A 6,503-nucleotide genomic window follows, 5' to 3' on the forward strand; every position below is an offset into this window, starting at 1 on the left:
CATGTTAACAATGAAAATATTGCAAATATTGTAAAGAGACTTTCAATTTCTATTTTTTTGGTCAAAAAGCATTAAAATTTTAGTTGTTTTCGCCCAACGTGGGGCTCGCACCCACGACCCTGAGATTAAGAGTCTCATGCTCTACCGACTGAGCTAGCCGGGCTCCTTTGGATGCCTATAGTTTTCTTCCCTATCCCTGCACTGCCGCTTTCCACAGATAGGATGCTGAGTAATCATAGGCTCTGGTGGAGTTTGGAAAGAAAATACACATCAGCCAGAGGCAGAAATAGTCTAAGAAAGTATCAAACACAATTACCAGTCAATATCAGAACGCATTGAAGAATATCAGGAAATAGCCGATTAAACCTGTGTGGAAAAAAGTCTTATTTGTGTTTTCTCCACTTTATTTTATAGTAAGATGATGCATACTTTTTCTTTTACAGTGAATACATTAAGGTATGGTATTGCCCCATTACACATCATCCAGACATGCATTCATATATTGCATGTTAACAATGAAAATATTGCAAAGAGACTTTCAATTTCTATTTTTTTGGTCAAAAAGCACTAAAGTTTTAGTTGTTTTCGCCCAAGGTGGGGCTCGAACCCACGACCCTGAGATTAAGAGTCTCATGCTCTACCGACTGAGCTAGCCGGGCTCCTTTGGATGCCTATAGTTTTCTTCCCTATCCCTGCACTGCCGCTTTTCACAGATAGGATGCTGTGTAATCATAGGCTCTGGTGGAGTTTGGAAAGAAAATACACATCAGCCAGAGGCAGAAATAGTCTAAGAAAGTATCAAACACAATTACCAGTCAATATCAGAACGCATTGAAGAATATCAGGAAATAGCCGATTAAACCTGTGTGGAAAAAAGTCTTATTTGTGTTTTCTCCACTTTATTTTATAGTAAGATGATACATACTTTTTCTTTTACAGTGAATACATTAAGGTGTGGTATTGCCCCATTACACATCATCCAGACATGCATTCATATATTGCATGTTAACAATGAAAATATTGCAAATATTGTAAAGAGACTTTCAATTTCTATTTTTTTGGTCAAAAAGCACTAAAATTTTAGTTGTTTTCGCCCAACGTGGGGCTCAAACCCACGACCCTGAGATTAAGAGTCTCATGCTCTACCGACTGAGCTAGCCGGGCTCCTTTGGATGCCTATAGTTTTCTTCCCTATCCCTGCACTGCCGTTTTCCACAGATAGGATGCTGTGTAATCATAGGCTCTGGTGGAGTTTGGAAAGAAAATACACATCAGCCAGAGGCAGAAATAGTCTAAGAAAGTATCAAACACAATTACCAGTCAATATCCTAACGCATTGAAGAATATCAGGAAATAGCCGATTAAACCTGTGTGGAAAAAAGTCTTATTTGTGTTTTCTCCACTTTATTTTATAGTAAGATGATACATACTTTTTCTTTTACAGTGAATACATTAAGGTGTGGTATTGCCCCATTACACATCATCCAGACATGCATTCATATATTGCATGTTAACAATGAAAATATTGCAAATATTGTAAAGAGACTTTCAATTTCTATTTTTTTGGTCAAAAAGCACTAAAATGTTAGTTGTTTTCGCCCAACGTGGGGCTCGAACCCACGACCCTGAGATTAAGAGTCTCATGCTCTACCGACTGAGCTAGCCGGGCTCCTTTGGATGCCTATAGTTTTCTTCCCTATCACTGCACTGCCGTTTTCCACAGATAGGATGCTGTGTAATCATAGGCTCTGGTGGAGTTTGGAAAGAAAATACACATCAGCCAGAGGCAGAAATAGTCTAAGAAAGTATCAAACACAATTACCAGTCAATATCTGAACGCATTGAAGAATATCAGGAAATAGCCGATTAAACCTGTGTGGAAAAAAGTCTTATTTGTGTTTTCTCCACTTTATTTTATAGTAAGATGATACATACTTTTTCTTTTACAGTGAATACATTAAGGTGTGGTATTGCCCCATTACACATCATCCAGACATGCATTCATATATTGCATGTTAACAATGAAAATATTGCAAATATTGTAAAGAGACTTTCAATTTCTATTTTTTTGGTCAAAAAGCACGAAAATTTTAGTTGTTTTCGCCCAACGTTTTCTTCCCTATCCCTGCACTGCCGCTTTCCACAGATAGGATGTATTTTTTTGGTCAAAAAGCACTACAATTTTAGTTGTTTTCGCCCAACGTGGGGCTCGAACCCACGACCCTGAGATTAAGAGTCTCATGCTCTACCGACTGAGCTAGCCGGGCTCCTTTGGATGCCTATAGTTTTCTTCCCTATCCCTGCACTGCCGTTTTCCACAGATAGGATGTATTTTTTTGGTCAAAAAGCAGTACAATTTTAGTTGTTTTCGCCCAACGTGGGGCAAGAACCCACGACCCTGAGATTAAGAGTCTCATGCTCTACCGACTGAGCTAGCCGGGCTCTTTTAGATGCCTATAGTTTTCTTCCCTATCCCTGCACTGCCGTTTTCCACAGATAGGATGCTGTGTAATCATAGGCTCTGGTGGAGTTTGGAAAGAAAATACACATCAGCCAGAGGCAGAAATAGTCTAAGAAAGTATCAAACACAATTACCAGTCAATATCAGAACGCATTGAAGAATATCAGGAAATAGCCGATTAAACCTGTGTGGAAAAAAGTCTTATTTGTGTTTTCTCCACTTTATTTTATAGTAAGATGATACATACTTTTTCTTTTACAGTGAATACATTAAGGTGTGGTATTGCCCCATTACACATCATCCAGACATGCATTCATATATTGCATGTTAACAATGAAAATATTGCAAATATTGTAAAGAGACTTTCAATTTCTATTTTTTTGGTCAAAAAGCACTAAAATTTTAGTTGTTTTCGCCCAACGTGGGGCTCGAACCCATGACCCTGCGATTAAGAGTCTCATGCTCTACCGACTGAGCTAGCCGGGCTCTTTTGGATGTCTATAGTTTTCTTCCCTATCCCTGCACTGCCGTTTTCCACAGATAGGATGTATTTTTTTGGTCAAAAAGCACTAAAATTTTAGTTGTTTTCGCCCAACGTGGGGCTCGAACCCACGACCCTGAGATTAAGAGTCTCATGCTCTACCGACTGAGCTAGCCAGGCTCCTTTGGATGCCTGTAGTTTTCTTCCCTATCCCTGCACTGCCGCTTTCCACAGATAGGATGCTGTGTAATCATAGGCTCTGGTGGAGTTTGGAAAGAAAATACACATCAGCCAGAGGCAGAAATAGTCTAAGAAAGTATCAAACACAATTACCAGTCAATATCAGAACGCATTGAAGAATATCAGGAAATAGCCGATTAAACCTGTGTGGAAAAAAGTCTTATTTGTGTTTTCTCCACTTTATTTTATAGTAAGATGATACATACTTTTTCTTTTACAGTGAATACATTAAGGTATGGTATTGCCCCATTACACATCATCCAGACATGCATTCATATATTGCATGTTAACAATGAAAATATTGCAAAGAGACTTTCAATTTCTATTTTTTTGGTCAAAAAGCACTAAAGTTTTAGTTGTTTTCGCCCAAGGTGGGGCTCGAACCCACGACCCTGAGATTAAGAGTCTCATGCTCTACCGACTGAGCTAGCCGGGCTCCTTTGGATGCCTATAGTTTTCTTCCCTATCCCTGCACTGCCGCTTTTCACAGATAGGATGCTGTGTAATCATAGGCTCTGGTGGAGTTTGGAAAGAAAATACACATCAGCCAGAGGCAGAAATAGTCTAAGAAAGTATCAAACACAATTACCAGTCAATATCAGAACGCATTGAAGAATATCAGGAAATAGCCGATTAAACCTGTGTGGAAAAAAGTCTTATTTGTGTTTTCTCCACTTTATTTTATAGTAAGATGATACATACTTTTTCTTTTACAGTGAATACATTAAGGTGTGGTATTGCCCCATTACACATCATCCAGACATGCATTCATATATTGCATGTTAACAATGAAAATATTGCAAATATTGTAAAGAGACTTTCAATTTCTATTTTTTTGGTCAAAAAGCACTAAAATTTTAGTTGTTTTCGCCCAACGTGGGGCTCAAACCCACGACCCTGAGATTAAGAGTCTCATGCTCTACCGACTGAGCTAGCCGGGCTCCTTTGGATGCCTATAGTTTTCTTCCCTATCCCTGCACTGCCGTTTTCCACAGATAGGATGCTGTGTAATCATAGGCTCTGGTGGAGTTTGGAAAGAAAATACACATCAGCCAGAGGCAGAAATAGTCTAAGAAAGTATCAAACACAATTACCAGTCAATATCCTAACGCATTGAAGAATATCAGGAAATAGCCGATTAAACCTGTGTGGAAAAAAGTCTTATTTGTGTTTTCTCCACTTTATTTTATAGTAAGATGATACATACTTTTTCTTTTACAGTGAATACATTAAGGTGTGGTATTGCCCCATTACACATCATCCAGACATGCATTCATATATTGCATGTTAACAATGAAAATATTGCAAATATTGTAAAGAGACTTTCAATTTCTATTTTTTTGGTCAAAAAGCACTAAAATGTTAGTTGTTTTCGCCCAACGTGGGGCTCGAACCCACGACCCTGAGATTAAGAGTCTCATGCTCTACCGACTGAGCTAGCCGGGCTCCTTTGGATGCCTATAGCCGGCTCCTTTGGATGCCTATAGCCGATTAAACCTGTGTGGAAAAAAGTCTTATTTGTGTTTTCTCCACTTTATTTTATAGTAAGATGATACATACTTTTTCTTTTACAGTGAATACATTAAGGTGTGGTATTGCCCCATTACACATCATCCAGACATGCATTCATATATTGCATGTTAACAATGAAAATATTGCAAATATTGTAAAGAGACTTTCAATTTCTATTTTTTTGGTCAAAAAGCACGAAAATTTTAGTTGTTTTCGCCCAACGTTTTCTTCCCTATCCCTGCACTGCCGCTTTCCACAGATAGGATGTATTTTTTTGGTCAAAAAGCACTACAATTTTAGTTGTTTTCGCCCAACGTGGGGCTCGAACCCACGACCCTGAGATTAAGAGTCTCATGCTCTACCGACTGAGCTAGCCGGGCTCCTTTGGATGCCTATAGTTTTCTTCCCTATCCCTGCACTGCCGTTTTCCACAGATAGGATGCTGTGTAATCATAGGCTCTGGTGGAGTTTGGAAAGAAAATACACATCAGCCAGAGGCAGAAATAGTCTAAGAAACTATCAAACACAATTACCAGTCAATATCAGAACGCATTGAAGAATATCAGGAAATAGCCGATTAAACCTTTGTGGAAACAAGTCTTATTTGTGTTTTCTCCACTTTATTTTATAGTAAGATGATACATACTTTTTCTTTTACAGTGAATACATTAAGGTGTGGTATTGCCCCATTACACATCATCCAGACATGCATTCATATATTGCATGTTAACAATCAAAATATTGCAAATATTGTAAAGAGACTTTCAATTTCTATTTTGTTGGTCAAAAAGCACTAAAATTTTAGTTGTTTTCGCCCAACGTTTTGTTCCCTATCCCTGCACTGCCGCTTTCCACAGATAGGATGTATTTTTTTGGTCAAAAAGCACTACAATTTTAGTTGTTTTCGCCCAACGTGGGGCTCGAACCCACGACCCTGAGATTAAGAGTCTCATGCTCTACCGACTGAGCTAGCCGGGCTCCTATGGATGCCTATAGTTTTCTTCCCTATCCCTGCACTGCCGTTTTCCACAGATAGGATGCTGTGTAATCATAGGCTCTGGTGGAGTTTGGAAAGAAAATACACATCAGCCAGAGGCAGAAATAGTCTAAGAAAGTATCAAACACAATTACCAGTCAATATCAGAACGCATTGAAGAATATAAGGAAATAGCCGATTAAACCTGTGTGGAAAAAAGTCTTATTTGTGATTTCTCCACTTTATTTTATAGTAAGATGATACATACTTTTTCTTTTACAGTGAATACATTAAGGTGTGGTATTGCCCCATTACACATCATCCAGACATGCATTCATATATTGCATGTTAACAATCAAAATATTGCAAATATTGTAAAGAGACTTTCAATTTCTATTTTTTTGGTCAAAAAGCACTAAAATTTTAGTTGTTTTCGCCCAACGTTTTCTTCCCTATCCCTGCACTGCCGCTTTCCACAGATAGGATGTATTTTTTTGGTCAAAAAGCACTACAATTTTAGTTGTTTTCGCCCAACGTGGGGCTCGAACCCACGACCCTGAGATTAAGAGTCTCATGCTCTACCGACTGAGCTAGCCGGGCTTCTTTGGATGCCTATAGTTTTCTTCCCTATCCCTGCACTGCCGTTTTCCACAGATAGGATGTATTTTTTTGGTCAAAAAGCACTACAATTTTAGATGTTTTCGCCCAACGTGGGGCTCGAACCCACGACCCTGAGATTAAGAGTCTCATGCTCTACCGACTGAGCTAGCCGGGCTCCTTTGGATGCCTATAGTTTTCTTCCCTATCCCTGCACTGCCGTTTTCCACAGATAG

At 38.9% G+C, this 6,503-nt stretch overlaps 7 non-coding genes across 7 annotated transcripts; all 7 read right to left on the reverse strand.

The window, feature by feature from the left end:
* Positions 1 to 1,596: 1,596 nt before the first annotated feature.
* TRNAK-CUU (transfer RNA lysine (anticodon CUU)) lies at positions 1,597 to 1,669 on the reverse strand. The gene has a single exon. It is a non-coding gene; the product is annotated as a tRNA-Lys (tRNA).
* Positions 1,670 to 2,194: 525 nt separating this feature from the next.
* Positions 2,195 to 2,267, reverse strand: TRNAK-CUU (transfer RNA lysine (anticodon CUU)). The gene has a single exon. It is a non-coding gene; the product is annotated as a tRNA-Lys (tRNA).
* Positions 2,268 to 4,555: 2,288 nt separating this feature from the next.
* TRNAK-CUU (transfer RNA lysine (anticodon CUU)) lies at positions 4,556 to 4,628 on the reverse strand. Its single transcript has one exon. It is a non-coding gene; the product is annotated as a tRNA-Lys (tRNA).
* Positions 4,629 to 5,001: 373 nt separating this feature from the next.
* On the reverse strand, positions 5,002 to 5,074 carry TRNAK-CUU (transfer RNA lysine (anticodon CUU)). The gene has a single exon. It is a non-coding gene; the product is annotated as a tRNA-Lys (tRNA).
* A 525-nt stretch (positions 5,075 to 5,599) lies between these two features.
* On the reverse strand, positions 5,600 to 5,672 carry TRNAK-CUU (transfer RNA lysine (anticodon CUU)). Its single transcript has one exon. It is a non-coding gene; the product is annotated as a tRNA-Lys (tRNA).
* A 525-nt stretch (positions 5,673 to 6,197) lies between these two features.
* TRNAK-CUU (transfer RNA lysine (anticodon CUU)) lies at positions 6,198 to 6,270 on the reverse strand. The gene has a single exon. It is a non-coding gene; the product is annotated as a tRNA-Lys (tRNA).
* A 102-nt stretch (positions 6,271 to 6,372) lies between these two features.
* Positions 6,373 to 6,445, reverse strand: TRNAK-CUU (transfer RNA lysine (anticodon CUU)). Its single transcript has one exon. It is a non-coding gene; the product is annotated as a tRNA-Lys (tRNA).
* Positions 6,446 to 6,503: the final 58 nt, after the last annotated feature.

This window comes from Ambystoma mexicanum, chromosome 4q (genome assembly GCF_040938575.1).
Source record: "Ambystoma mexicanum isolate Mex_15411 chromosome 4q, UKY_AmexF1_1, whole genome shotgun sequence".
Taxonomy (NCBI): Eukaryota; Metazoa; Chordata; class Amphibia; order Caudata; family Ambystomatidae; genus Ambystoma; species Ambystoma mexicanum.